Below are 16295 nucleotides of genomic sequence, written 5' to 3' on the forward strand. Positions count from 1 at the left end.
CCTGGCAGACAACAGTATGAGTAGAGGGTCTTAAGCAGGAAAGCAATTGGGGGGCCATCATTTCTGAATTATATATTAAATCAATCATTATCTGGTACAATTACTATTTTAGTAGTAACTGATAGAAAAATAGTACATTTAGGGGGACAGGGACAAAATATGTGTTGTACTTTCAATGTTTTTATATAAAATACCTTCTTTGGATTGCATCTAAGTCAAAGATGCCATATTGCTGTTTATTATTAGCCCCTTCAAAATGTGTGTAAAGAGCTAGTCCTCAGGAGGAAAAATATAGCATTGTCTCCAATGGTATTTGCTGCCACTGAAGGGTGTACTTTAACTTGTGTTATGAAGAGATGTTCTGTTTGTCACATACACAATAACAGTATTCTTAAGATTTTGTTTAATTTATTAAGGATAACTGGTGTAGCAAAGGCAAGTTGGAATAACAGACCAACCCTAAGATTGATGAAGCTACATATTTGTCTCAAGAGATTTGTAATGCTCTTCCATTAATGGTACTCAATATCTGGTGATGTTCAAGTATTTTCTTTGGGCCAGGGTAGAAATACAGTATTAGATTTCAAATTGTTCCCTAACTTACAAATAAGAGGAAATATATCTTCTGCTCTGGCAATTTCTGATTAGTATGTGCAAATAAAGGGATGAACTGCCTCAGAATGTCATGACAACAGCTATTTCCTTATATGAACTTGGGAACATATATGAGAAAATTATCTTTTTAAATTACAGAATTCATAACAAGTGACAACCTTATCATTGAGAGCAATAGATATTTTTCCTCTCCTGAAAAATTTAAACCTGGTGGCTTTTAGGTTGGAAAATGTTTTTAAAGTCTGGTTAATACCAGATTTAGTTAATTGATTGATTGATTCTACCATTCATTCATTCATTCATTCATTCATTCATTTTACAATTATACACCTACAGCTATTTTGGATGATATCCCCCCCCCAAACACAATAAAATAATTATTAAATGTATTGTTTTTATAATCAAAATTTTAACAGTCTGGTTGATGAAACAAAGCAGAAGCCTATAAAATGTTTACAAGCAGGAGAATTAATATGAGAGAGCAGTATAAGAGCCAGCAAACAGCAGTACAGGGTTTTGAATGCCATAGAGCATTAGGAATGATTCCGGGAGGTAAGCGCCTTGAGGAAGCTGAGTTCACTGCGTTTGGCTCCCTCTTATCTGGACATTTTCTCAAAGTGTGCAGACAGGTTTCTTCAGCAGTTTACACCTCACTGAGGTCAGATTGGGGTTAAAGTTTATATTTGAACAGCAGAAAGTGTACAGGGCTCAAGTCAGTTTCATCATAACAGTTCTACAACCTTAAAAGGGAAAGTTTTTCCCCCTCATCAAAAGATCTTTCATTTCTTCCATGCTCTATTATTTTCTTTACTGAACAGACACTTTAAATTGCATACTTGTAAAGCTCCTGAACAAAGCTTTTCAGAAATCTATCATTAGTCTTCTCCCAATGACTGGATCCTCCCTCAGTGTTCTCTGCTGCAGATCAGGAGGCACCCACAGGCAAGCATTATGATTTACTTAAAGGGATTTTCAAAGCAATTTCTGACCAGTATGCTCAAATAGAGTATGAATTGACTGAGAGTAACTTGATAGTTTCCTTATATAAAATTGAGAAATTATAAGAGAAAAAAAATTTTAAGTTGCAGAATTTTAAAGCTATATACTTTATTGTAAAATTGTAATTTTTGTCTCTTTTACCCTCTCTTCCCTCTCCCCTCTCTCCCCTTCTTAAACAATTTAGTCTTAAAGCCATTAAATGGAACAGAGTGGGGTAGGCATCTGTGCCAGCTATGGGAGCAGCAGAGGCCCAGATCAGAGTGCCAGAGCCCCAGTGGGATGAGAGGGCCCATTGGTAGGAGGGCAGCTAGACATGAAGGAGAGCTAACCTACTGGTCTGAGCGTCTGCCCCCTGGTGGTCAGTGCACGTCATAGTGAGCAGTTGAGTGGCCTTAGCATATAATTAGCATATCATGCTTTGATTGGTTGAACGGACAACCGGACACTTAGCATATTAAGCTTTTATCATATAGGATAAAAAGGCTCTTGTACTATCACTTTCAACTTTCTATAAGTTTGTGTTAGTTTTTAAAAATTGTGCTTTTGAATATGGTTTTATAACCAACTGGTAATCCTTCAGTAGTGACCATACACATTGTTACTACAAGTATCGTTTTGTGTAATTAGGTAATCCAAGAGGCATTGTAAAGCATTTTATCTGATCACTTGATGAATAAAAACAGTACAAACTGTCACTGCGGTTTCATTAGGATTCATACAGTCATGTAGCTTTTTATTTTTTTCTATTTTAAAGAAGGGGACAATGTCTTGGTGTTAAATTTTTTAAAAATTGATTGATTTTTGTATTACAAATACATTTTCAGTATTGAAGTCCAAAGAATGTGGAGGTTTTTTGAGGTAATAGTAGAACAATAGATGTAGTCTCATGGTTTAAAAAAAAAGTCATTTTTAGTCATTAAAGATATCAGAGAAAGATATCTATATACTAGAGGCCCGTTGCAGGAAGATTCCTGCAAGAATAGGGCTTCCTGCAGCCTGAGAGAAGCAGAGAAGGGAGCCGCCACTTCCCGCTCCCTCCCACCTCCTGCTGCAGCTACCTCCCACCGCCGCCCCCACCCCACCCTGCTTTCTGCTTTTCCTCCCTCTTCCTTGTACACTGTCTTCAGTCTTCGCTCTGTGGCTACGTATGCAAATGAACTGCCATCTTTGTTGGGTTAATTTGCATACTCGCTCTGATTGGCTGGTGGGAGTAGCGGAGTGATGTTAATTTGCATGTTTCTCTTTTATTAGTGTAGATATAAAAGCCTAACATGCAAATTGTCCTTGCAGGAGTTTGACTGGGAAACCAATTGCTCACTATGATGTGCGCTGACCACCAGGGGGTGGCGCTAAATGAAGGAAAGCCTCGGCTGGCAGCTGGCAGCTGGGAAAGGGAAGCCCCAGCCAGCAGCTGGAAGGCCCCAATCGTCCCTGATTGCCAGCCAGTCCTAAGGACCTTACCCGTGCACAAATTTCGTGCACCAGGCCTCTAGTGATATATATATTGCAACCTTGGCTAATTTTCCTGCCCAATCAGTTTTATAATTACAAATAAGTAAACCAAAGTCTAAAAGGTTACATGAAGCCATACAAGTTGTTAATTGAAAGGCATAAGTTGCCCCATGGAAAGAATAACTCAACTGTCCTTGCTCATAAATCATTGTTAACCATTCTTCACAATGCCCAGAGCAATTACACCCCTACAATCACTGTACCCCACCACTCCCAAATATTAGTATTCCTAATAAGTCTGGTTAAAAAACCATATCTAAAGAAACTTAGAGTGGAAAAAAGATAATACAAGAACAATAAGCCTCTCATAGGTAAGAATATAAAATTTCTCATTTGAGGGGTGGTAGAAATTATGTTTGTTTGTTTTTTTTGTATTCATCTGAACCTTAAGTCTTTTTTATACTAGCACATAAACATATCACTTTTCCCAATTAAGATCCTGCAGGATTCACTAAACCAACTGAATAGAAAGGACACAAAATAATTCTTGCCTCCCCCACCCACCCCAATTACCATAGTCATCTGCATTTACATTGCCTAGGGAAGGAGGCAACAATTAAATGAAACACTGATTATCCTTGCAATTCCAAGTGTAATCTGCCTTACAAATTATATGAAATCAATTTAACATGAATTAAGCCAAAAATGCTAATAAAACTACCCATAATGGCCCATATTTAGAAATTCACATATCAGTAATCGCTGGTTTACTTTTTAAAATAAACTTTCTTGGGTTATTATTTCTAAATTGCTTTGAGAAAATTATTCTGGGGATAAAGTTCAGACTAATTTTATTTTACTGATCTAATCAGGGGGGGAAAGCATTTTCCTGTTATGGACTGAAAGTGTCCCCCACAAATTCATATGTTGAATTTCAAAGCACCATAAGGGTCAGGTGCTCATGGGATAGGATTGTTGGCCTGATAAGAAGAGGAAGAGAAAGAGGGATCCCTGTCTTACAGGAACACATTGAGGAAAGGCTATGGGAGTACACAGTGAGAAGGCAGCCATCTGCAAGCCAGAAGGCGAGCTCTCTTTAGAACCCAACAATGATGACACCCTGATCTTTATCTTCCATCTTCCAGAACAGCGAGAAAAGAAATTTCTGTTGTTTAAGCCACTTTGTCTATGGCAGTGGTCGGCAAACTCATTAGTCAACAGAGCCAAATATCAACAGGACAACGATTGAAATTTCTTTTGAGAGCCAGATTTTTTAAACTTAAACTTCTTCTAACACCATTTCTTCAAAATAGACTCGCCCAGGCCGTGGTATTTTGTGGAAGAGCCACACTCAAGGGGCCAAAGAGCCGCATGTGGCTCGCGAGCCGCAGTTTGCCGACCACAGGTCTATGGCATTTCATTATGGCACTCTGAGTTAACTAAGGCATTTCCCAATTTTTAAAAATCATATCTGAGCATTTATCCCAATACTGCCAGCAATATGGGAGAGCAGCAGGTCATCCAGGCATTTCCCAACTGACCTTTTAATTCCTAGACTCAAAAGCTCTGGAATCATTGCTTCGCTTACAAAATCTGCATATTCTTAATTCTGTTGCATAAGAAGAATCTTAGATTGCTTTCCCTTTGAAGAAGTGGCTAACAAATTGCTGTGAGTATCATGCATAATACAAAATACCTTCATAGTGCCACAGTTAAGGAGTAATGCAGTATTTCAGAAGGATGGTTTTAAAGCTTACAGAACAGGAGTTACAGCTGATCGGGTAAGTGAATCAACAAGAATATAATGAGGTTAGACAGGGGATGTGACTGGACCAGTCACAAATTAAAGGCTAAATTCCCTTTTAACACAAGCATCCTAGATTGTGATTCTCAGACGTTGTGTAGAGTTTGGGAAGTGGGTCATCTCTTTTAGATGAACTAAGTTAGTTTGCCAACTAAATAATTATTATGCAACTATAATAAAAATGACACAAAAACTCATGAGACTCCAAAATTAAGCAATTGGCAAGGTTGTGTGCTAACAGCATAGACTTAGTGTAGGGATAATAGTCAGAGGGAAATGCTGTGCAGACATGCCTGAGTTAGAATCGGCTTAGTTAGAAATCCAGTTCTTATTATTAACCTGAGGCAACCTCTCTGAGCTTTAGTCTACTTACCTGCAAAACGGGATGGTAATAATATCTGCTACTAGAAAATGAGTAAATCCATGAAAAGCTCTTGGAAAAGTCCCTTGCATGTAGCACTCGATAAGCGTTAGCTATGAAAACAGTAGGACCAACTCTGCATGTGAGTGCCTACATATGTAAGACATGCATAAAACAACTTTGTTTTTCAAACTGCACACAATTGACTTTTGTAAATGTATGTAAATGCAGAAAACCATGTCCCTACTTTTTATAGCTAAAGATCTCATTCCTGTTCTTTGAATAATTTTTGAAGATGAAATAGTAGGGTAAGATGCTGTGCTGGCTGGTCTCCATTTGCCCCTCCAGGTCCATTGTTCCCTCTTTCCTGTGTTACTATGCCCCAGGAAGTTGACCTCCAGTCTCTCTAACACCTGGTCTCCTGCCCTCTGGCTCCCAGTGAGTTTGGCCAATGAGAAGCATTGGTAAGAGATTGCAGGTGGGAAGGGGAGAAGGATCAGAGTGCCTTCCTCCCCATATTCTCCCTCCCAGGCCAAGGTTTCAGTTGTGAGTGTGCTCCTCCACAGAAAGAGCAGCCCCTGCACATGACCCACATCTGTAAACCTTCCCTCTTCTTGCCCCTTCCAATTCAGTGGTTGTGAGACCATCCCACTGAGACCCTTTGTAAGGTTGTTGTATGACTCATTGTTGCTTCCCTTGTCTTTTCTATTAAATATTATTCAATCATTTTTCCATCTAATATGGGTTCTAACTGATACAGATGCCTTTAGTTTACTGTTATGTTTATCTATTTGATAATTAATAGTCATGGGGTCACAGTTAATTGTCGTGTTTATATGCCCCATAGTTTACATCACAATATACCTATTTAGAATCATAAGATAAATTATCTAGAAATTATCATAAAGCCAGGTAAGTTAACCTGTGCTTCAATGCAGAATCTTTTTCTATGCATTGTAAGGATTTTTTTTTTTTAAATTATAGTCATGTAATTTATTAGTAGCACTCAAGAATAGGGCTGGTTACTGACTGACTGAAGGTGAATTCTACAACAGAATGCCAGAAACACAAACAAAGCCTTAAAACTAGAGCATAGCAAATGCTTTTGACTGTCATGAAGATTTTTTTAAAAACCTAACTGGTTCACCCAATTACTGTCACCATCATGGATACCATGTATCTGCAATCTCATTATAAGTAAATGATTACAGTCAATTCTTGAGTATTCTTTCACCTGAAGATGTACCTTGGATAAGGTGACCAGACGTTCCGCTTTTGGCGGGACAGTCCCGATTTTTAACAATTTGTCCCGCGTCCCGCGGCATTTTAAAAAAGTCCCGATTTTTTTTAAAATATATTTTATTGATTATTTTACAGAGAGGAAGAGAGAGGGATAGAGAGTTAGAAACATGGATGAGAGAGAAACATCGATCAGCTGCCTCTTGCACACCCCCTACTGGGGATGTGCCTGCAACCAAGGTACATGCCCTTGACCGGAATCGAACCTGGGACCCTGGAGTCCGAAGGCCGATGCTCTATCCACTGAGCCAAACCGGTTTCGGCAAAGTCCCGATTTTTGGAAAGAATGCAAGACAAGCTAGGGAACAGCGGGAGAACGGGAAGGGAATATATGGTTTTTGATGGCCATGCGGCTATTTAGCCAGGATATGAGTTTTATATTATTTTTGTTAATTTTATAATGTTAAACTTTAATAATAACAAATAATTGTTGAGAACTGATTATCGAGAACTGCTTATCAAAGTTCGCATTGTTGATCAGTTGTTAGAATTCGACCACCATTGTTTGGACTTAATGAACAATGGCATTTTTGGGATTGGCAACGACAAAAACATTTTGTAACTGTCTCTCAGATGATACACATCGTACTGTGTGCTAGTAAGCTAGTTAAACAAGTGATGTCATTACAAATCAGCTATTCAGATAATTTAGGTAAGTAATTTATTTATTTATTTCATAAATACATAAATTTTCTTGAATTTAGCAGACAGTACTCGTATTATTTATATTTTATAGTGGCGGCAAAAAGTCTAGTGCCGGCCTTGAAAGTGACACTTACAACTTACGTTACGGCAAATTCATGACCTTTTAAACAATGACAGCAATCTACTAAAAAAAAAATTCACTCAAATGAGAAATATGCCAAAGAATAAAATAATTCTATACATAATTTTTTATTTATTATATTTGTAAATTGTAGCTATGTTGAAATTTAAAAAAATATATTACAATACTATTTTTGCATTCTATGAAAATTTTTGTTGCTCCATATAGACCAAATTTTTAATCAAGAAACCTCCCCCCCCCACCCACCCCCACCCCCGTCAATGGTGTCCAGCTTTACCAATGTTAAAATCTGGTCACCTTAACCTTGGAATATGTCAGTAGCTAAATGATTTCTCATTTAAAGGACAGTAAACTGACAGATTAACCTTTTCCTTCTATCCTGAAGCCTAAAAGTTGAGTTATTATTAACCTAGAAAGGTGAGGCACACACTGAATTGATGAAAATAGTACAAAATCCAAGTATAGCCACCATATGAATGTGAGTTGCCAAAAGAGATGGTTTGACCCCTTCAATAGGATATTTAACAATATCTCAGAAGAGAGACCAAAACCACAGTATTATTATAAAAACAGCATTTGATTCTTGATATGATAACTTTCACCTTTGCCATTCTTAAAATGGATAGAAAACAAAATATCTCACAAAAAGTAAAAGGGCAAAAGAAACTTGATTCAGCTATACTAAGAATCACAAGTGTATTCACATTATATTAGAAAATTATCTGAGTAGGACTGCTCAGTTATGAACAATGTAAAAGGGAATGCCATGATAAATAAGTAAAAATATTATAGCAAATCAAAACAAAATGTACAAAGAAGAGAAAAAAATACAAGCAAGAAAGAAATGTAACATTCAAAGGAAAGGTAAAAGCCCAACGTTAAAGCAAACAGACTTCAAAGCACAATAAAATTCATCACAATGGTCTCACCTTAATGGGAATTCAAGAGCTCAAAGAAGATGATTAACAATACAAATTGAGGAAAAGGGGGAGGTTTTAGATTTGGGAAAACAAAAGGAGGCTATAAACATAATCACAGAAATAAGTAAATTAAGGAAGGTAAAATAAAAACAGATCTCACTAAAAACCAAAAATACTGACCTGAAAGAAAAGCTTGAGATAACTTGTTAAATGCATATGAAAGCCCTAGCCAGTTTTGTGGACTGAAGGGTCCGGGTTCCCTTAAGGTCAAGGGCACTGACCTCGGTAGCAGGCTCCTCCCAGGGCCTGGCCCTGGTCAGGGCAGGTGCAGGAGGCAGCCAATGTGTTTCTCTCCCATCATTGTTTCTCTCTGTCTTTCCCTCTGTCTTAGACTCTCTCTAAAAATCAAGGGAAAAATATCCTCAGGTGAGGATTTAAAAAAATAAATGTATATGAAAAAGGTAAAAATTTAAAGCAATCACAGAAAAGCGGATAGCTATGGAGGACAAAGGAAAATCAACATAAGAATACACAGCACTCCTGACATGAGGAATCTGACCAAATAAAAGCATATGTATCCAAAGATAGAAGGAATTATTCCTGAAATGAAGAATTCACTGAATCACTCTCTCTCTGTGTATCTCTCTCTCTCTCTCACACACACACACACACACACACACACACACACACACAATGGGAATGATGTTCATCTAAAAGTAACAATGTTTAGTTCCAAATGGTAAAATTTAGAGTGATTTTTAAATATTTAGGTCATTTTCACTTTTTTAACTTATTTAAATTGCTTATGGTAAGTATGTTTCGTATTTATAAAAAATAGGTTCATTTACCTAAAAACATTAGGTGCTATATTGACACAGACTCTGTCAGTGCTCCCACCATATCCCTCCAGTCCTTCTGTGTGCTCTGACTCCCTGCTGCCAGTAACCACATTTCTGTGCCCAAGTGTTAGCCCCCTCAACTGTGGAAGATGGCTAACAGTGATCCACAAGTACTGAGAGTTTAACATCCACCCCCAGTATTCCTAACCAGTCCGCTGGGACTTCAGATGAGGTCATTGAAACCTGTGCTTTGTACCATTTCCCAGAGTTTTTCCAAGGGATTGGTTCCAGTTACCCACTAGAGAACTGGATTAAATAATGTATTTTTTCTTAGTTGTTTTCCATGCCCTCATGGTACCACTACTCTGCTGGGGTTCCCTGCTCATCTCAAACTATTTGCACTCAGATCATTGTCTTAGAATCTTCTTTTGGAAAAACTCAAACTAATATACATATCATGTACAGATAAAATAATAAACACTGGAAAATTGAAAGTATACCAGAATGATTCTGGGTAGTAAGTATAATTGTTATTTTATACTTTTTATTTACTGTATGTTTTCAATCATAAAGAAAACAATTATAAATAAAAAGTGAAGCAAAAGGTACAGATAATAATGTAAATTTAATAATGTAAAACACTGAAGCAGACATTATCAGTGTAAAATAGAAATCAATGTCTATAACTAAGCAACACAATAAGTTGTCAGCACATCCTGCCCCTTTAAACTATTTCCTTTGTGCAAAATACATTTTACATGACAAGTCTGGTGAGTAAGGCTACCCTCCCCCCATTTTTCTAGGTCTATCTCTTCTAACCTATTTTCTTTTCTTCCCCTGAACTGTTTTGATCCTGTTAATCTCTTGGTATTGTAATGTTGCATTATTGTACTATCATATCTACCTCTGTGCTTATTAGTGTATTGTAGATATCAGCAGAATCTATTTACAAAAAGCAACCTATATAGAACCATGATGTATGAGAAGAGTAAAAACTCATGAATAATATTTATTCCAATTTAAAAATTGTATAAATTATATCCAGGAACGTAATGGGATTCATTCAAAGTTAAACAGCTACTTTAAACCAATAAGAGCTAGAATCAAACCACGTATCCTGAATTCTAGCCTAATTATTTACAAAATACCTCTTAATCCCAAATTTCCTTCTAAACCTATTTTCCTATGCAGATGTCTGGTAGACACTGATGTGAGGCAGACAAGCAAGGGGCAAGGAAATGGTGATCAGAGGCAAAAGCAAAAGATAGACCTGAGAAAGGTAAAGATCACAGCAACCTACACAAGATTCAACATGATTCACTGATTTCTGCTACACGGAAATAGGTGAGTCCGAAGGACAGAATGGGAATGCTTACGCAATGAGTAGCAAGTCTCAACAGAGCTAAACCAAGCACATCCATTCGTGTCTGGCCAGTTTCTCTTCTAGATTCAGGTTCAGTCCTTGCCATAACTTATCTTCCTCTTTTGTTCCAGAAGTTCAAGGCTCTGAAGAAAAATATTATTAAAGAGTTAAGATGTTTTGAAATAAGGTTCAAAGGACAAACACTTCTACAATCTTAAAGTCATTCTGAGATCAGACTCTTTAGAAGTAATTGCCTGAAATTTTAGAATGGGATAACAAAGTCACAGCTCTCATTCTTTCTGATTGACAAAGAAAGGCAAAAAGTTATTTCCCACTAATAAATTATGGTGTGGTTTGGATGGTGTACTTTTTTTTTCCATAAGAAAAAATAGAAACAAAAATAAATTTATTATTTATTAAATGACATATAAGGTCAAACAATCACAAAAGTTTCGATATGGGAGGGATCCTCAAGGCAATGGCGTATTATGGCTTTTTATATTTTGTTACCTGTCACAATCTGCTAAAGCTATACTTTGAAATAAAAATTCTCATGTCATGCATTTATAAATTATGCTCACAAATTGTTGAATTATGTATTATGTACATAGTACATTGCTAGTCAGTGAGGACAATTTAGAGATGAGTAAAATGCTACTCTAGCAGATAGGAGTTTATATTGTATTTGGTGAAGAACATAGTTAGCATAACAAAAAAAATAAATGCTGTTTGAAAGATAAGCTTTATTAATAAACCTTCAGGCCGGCGTGAGTCACATTGTCTGATTACACACAGTGCACTTTCTTTCTTTCTTGTTTCTCTTGAGTCTGTTTGAATTCTTCATTGTAAAGTTCCAGTCTTCATTCAACTGTGTTGACAGGGAAAGTAAAAGATTCACCTTCAGATAAAAACATGAAGTGTTTCAAATATAATAAAAAGTATGTACTATTACCTTTCTTTGACATAGGAGAAAATTGAGGTTTACTATGATTAAGTAACTTATGCAAAATGAATAGCTGTTATCTGGCATAGCCAATACTCATCTAAGGTCTGTGTCAGCCAAAAATTTATGTTTTCAGAAACCAACTTGAACCTATTCCAGAGATTGTTTCATTATAACACACATTGAAACCTCAAATAGCTTTATTTTCTGATTCTGGTCATTTCTATGTTCACTAATAAAAAGTATGTTAGAAAATTATAAAACAGAGAAGTAGCTATATCTTTGCTTTAATTTGAAGTTCCAACCAAAAATAAATTAAAAACTTGGAAATTCTAAATAAGCTTTTAGAGTTTTCTGTGGATATTAATTATCCAGGGTATATTTTTTCAATTACCACAGTTATTTAACAGTTTGGATATTATCCACCACTTTACTTACAGTGAGAATGTAAAAACATAAATAAATATTCTTCATGTGACTGGCTTTATCATATCATAGAAACTCCCAAGTAAGTCAGCTTAACTTAGTCTTGATAAATTTTAAATATAAGAACTAAAAAAAAAATAAAGATTTTAGTGTATAAGTAGTTAAGAGGAGGTGTTAGTGTTAATAAGTTATTTAATGATTCTTTTAAAAGAGGAGAACTTTATTGAAATCTTAAGATTTTAAAAAAAGATATATCCCCTAGGATTTTTATTTTATCACTATCAAAGTTTAACCTGTTGTAGTATTTTCTCTCGCATTTATTGCCCATGTATTGGCCTTTAGTTATGTAAGCTATAAGACAAACTATTCTATCTAATGAAAGAGTAATATGCAAATTGCCCGTACCTCTGCTACACTCACAAGCCACATCCACCAGCCAATCAGGAGCAAGTATGCAAATTAACCCAACCAAGATGGCTGCGGCCACGGAGAGAACAGGAGGCCTGAGTTGCCTAGGCGATGGAGGAAGCCAAGTTTCCCCAGCCCTGGCCTGCCTTGACCTCCGCTTAAGGCTACAAAGTTTCAATTATAGAAGATAAATAAATCCAATACCAGGGCCTCCGCTTGGGTCAATGGGAGGCGTGGCCGGCCTGCAAACCACCACAGGCCCCTCACCCAGGCTGCCCCATGCCCCAAGGGAACCCCCACCCTGATCCAGGACACCCTTCAGGGTAAACCAGCTGGCCCCCACCCATGCACCAGGCCTCTATCCTATCTAATCCTATCTAATAAAAGAATACTATGCAAATTGACCATCACTCCAACACACAAGATGGCTGCCCCATGCGGTCAAAGATGACTGCCCTATGTGGACACAAGATGGCCACCACAAGATGGCCAGCAGGGGAGGGCAGTTGGGAAGGACCAGGTCTGCAAGGGAGGGCAGTTGTGGGCTATCAGGCCAGCAGGGGAGGGCAATGGGGAGGAACCAGGCCTTCAAGGGAGGGCAGTTGGGAGCGATCAAACCTACAGGGGAGAGCACTTTGGGAGGACCAGGCCCTCAGGGGAGGGAAGTTAGGGGTGACCAGGCCTGCAGGGGAGGGCAGTTAGGGGTGACCAGGCCTGCAGGGGAGGGCAGTTAGAGGTGATCAGGCCTGCAGGGGAGGGTAGTTAAGGACAAACAGGCTTGCAGGGGAGCAGTTAGGCATCAATCAGGCTGGCAGGGAGTGGTTATGGGATGATCAAGCTGGCAGGCAGAAGTGGTTAGGGGCAATCAGGAAGGCAGGCAGGTGAGCAGTTGGGAGCCAGAAGTCCTGGATTGTGAGAGGGATGTCCGACTGCCCGTTTAGGCCCGATCCCAGTAGGATCGGGCCTAAACGGGCAGTCGGACATCCCTTGAAGGGTCCCAGCTTGGAGAGGGTGCAGGCTGGGCTGAGGGACACACACCCCGCCCCACCCCCACCCCCCATGCACGGATTTCGTGCACTGGGCCTCTAGTGATAACATAAGGTCAGGTTTTATAGCTCTTACTATGTGATAGTACTATTCCAAGGGCTTTAAGATATATTAACTAGCATCCTATGAATTACATGCTAAAACATGCCTATGAGCTAAGTATTTTTACTATACTCATTTTATAGATGGAGAAATAGAGGCATAACTAAGTAACTTGACCAAGATTCACTTTTAGTAATTAGAAGAGCAGTTTTCTTCCAGAGAAATCCTTCTTAACTACTACACAAAAGAGCCTTATAAAAAAAATCAAGACTATTAAAGTAGCAGGCATATAGGTAGTTAAATCTGATTTTACAACATACAAATTAGCCCATTCCTAATTAATTTTAATTTGGAAACACAGCTGAAATCATAAAATGGAGGAACTCAAAGTTGATTCATCTGATTACTTTTCAACAAATTAGACAAAATACTGTACAAGCATTTCAAGATGTGTCAGTTGATGCATAATTCATCCACTTATTTAAAGCTGGCAAAATACATTATAAAAATCTAAAAATTGTCTCTGAATTTTTCTAGAAAGAGCTCAGAACATATTCCTTATACTTTCCAACATAAGCATTGCACATGAGCACTCAGCCCTAAAGTAAATCTACCTTGTGAACTGTAATTGTTTACCTTTGCTTTTATGACATATTCATTGTTATCTATGATTAATATAATGAAGAGTTTACAGCCAAGAAAACAACCTTTCAATTACATGTCGTGCTAATGGAAAAATACAGATCAATTTTTACAGCAATTCTGTAAGTTCTAGTTTCCAGTCTTCAGTTAACTGTGTTGCTAGAATTAAGGAAAGAAGTGAAAAATCCATCTTCAGATCAAAACATTAAAGGTTTCTCTATCACTTAAATTAAAAATAACCCTTACAGGCACTTGTATATTTAACATTGGGTAGACCACATATTGGGATGAAAATAAAACATTCACTTTTCCTTTGGATGTTTGGGATTAGATAGATGCTGTCAACATTAGACTTGCAGTAGGTGTCTTTATCTTTAGCTGATTCGTGGCCTGCTTGTCCCACAATCATAATCACTAGAGATAATCATCTTTTACTGAGTAATAGTTGCTTGTGTAAAACATCTTACCTTTTTGTAAGTATTGACAATTGCAGTTAATTGCTATAGCTAATGACTAACTTCTCAATACCATCCAGGTATCTTCTTCCTATTCATTGTCTTCCATTTGCTGGGAAGTCAACCCTGCTTTTTTCTGAGTAATGTAAACTGCCACTGAGATTTGGAGGGTATGAATTTCAACCCTAACTTTACTGTAAGTTGTTAAGGTAACCTCTCATATTTCCCCTGTCCCTCCTCCCCCTGACCAATTCCTTCTCTTTGAACTCAAGATATCTCATAGGAGGATCTTGAATTGACTCATTAAAAATTCTCTAAGTGAAGGAGTTTCAAGGGCTTATTAGTAATTATGGACTTGGAAAGTGAGTAAATTACAAGGCGTTAACCTTTAAAAGCAACAAAATCACTGAACGAAATCTGCATTTATGAGTTCAATAACACAGGATGAGGTCTGGTAGAAAAACTGCCTTAGGTTCAGAAATGTGCTTTGTAAAACCTCAGAATTCTGAGTTAGTACCAATCTTTTTATCTTAGATTCTTATGTTCCCTGAAATCCTGGTTGTCAAAAATACGTTGTCTTAGCTTGTGACAAAGACTGAAATATCTCCTGTAAGAAAGATCTTTACCTCTTCCTGTCTCTACTCACTAAGCTACACAAATACACAGAACTCTAACTTACCATCTTGGTTCCTTTTTCTCTTTTAAATTGCATTGCTGGTTCTTTCCCACCAGGACCAATTACACTAAAGGAATCTATAAGGTGATCAGAAAAACTCCTGTGAAGAACATTCACTCCAGGGATCCTGGAATCTACTAATACCACGGTGAAGGGATCCCCATGTTTCTCTGTGATATTTGAAACAATAGGGTTGATAGTTTATAACCTTTGCTACATTCTATCTGCTTCAATAAAATATACCAATAGTTTGTATAATGTATGAAAGTCTATAGTAGAAATTAAGAGAATCCTACATGAATTTCTGATAACTCTTCATATACACAACCAAAGGTATTGCCCCACTATCATAAACTTGTAAAACATTAGCAAACATTCTGAAACTGATGCTGTTAGGGACTTTTCTAGTAGTAGCCTATTTGGAAAATGATGTTAAACCAACAAGTCTATAAAAAGTACACAATTTTCCAAAGCCATAGAGATAAATTAGACTGGTTTAGTCTTGGCCCCAACTCTTAACTTTAACTTTTATAATGTTTCTGCAACTCTTGACTTTGCTCTACTCCTACCAGTGATTACTTCTTTGACCTCACTATCTCTTATCTTCCATTTATTTTTCTGTGAAAATAAGAAAAGTATTTAGGAAACTTTCTTAGCATTTCATGGACATTTCTAGATACATGTCTCATAAGAATTTGAATTCAACATGTTCAACGTTGAACTGATTCTCTTTTCTTCCAAACAAACCCACTCCATCTCCTGACTTCTGTATTTCTGAACGTGACATCACCCAGTTACTCAAAATGACTTTCCCTTTCTCCTCATAATGTCAACTCATGGGGGTTCTACCTCAAATTTCTCACATCCTTTTCAGTTCTTCCATTCCACACTCAGTAGTCTCATAACCAGTTTCCCAACCATCAGCTCTCATTATTTCAATCAGTTCTGTGAGCTACTTCCCAAATAATTATTCTAAAGAACAAATGCAATGATTTCACTTCTTTGATGAGAAATCCTCAGTGTTTTTCATTGAGAAACAAATTCACCTAAATTCTTCTCTCTGGCATTGAAGATCATCCAAATATATCTGACACTTACTTATCATGTCCTATATACTGAGGTGGACCTTCTGTTCTCACCAAGCTCAACACCCCAATTTTCTCTGAAGCTTTGCTTCTTTGCTGCCTTTGCTATTTTCTCACTGAGAGTGATTATAG

At 37.4% G+C, this 16295-nt stretch overlaps 1 protein-coding gene across 1 annotated transcript in view; it reads left to right on the forward strand.

The window, feature by feature from the left end:
• Positions 1–10414, forward strand: part of P2RY1 (purinergic receptor P2Y1) — a 28948-nt gene extending 18534 nt beyond the window's left edge. The window contains exon 2 of the mRNA XM_054713656.1: positions 10268–10414. The gene's annotated coding sequence lies outside the window, so the exon portion shown is untranslated. The remainder of the gene's footprint in view (positions 1–10267) is intronic.
• Positions 10415–16295: the final 5881 nt, after the last annotated feature.

This window comes from Eptesicus fuscus, chromosome 3, assembly GCF_027574615.1.
Source record: "Eptesicus fuscus isolate TK198812 chromosome 3, DD_ASM_mEF_20220401, whole genome shotgun sequence".
Taxonomy (NCBI): Eukaryota; Metazoa; Chordata; class Mammalia; order Chiroptera; family Vespertilionidae; genus Eptesicus; species Eptesicus fuscus.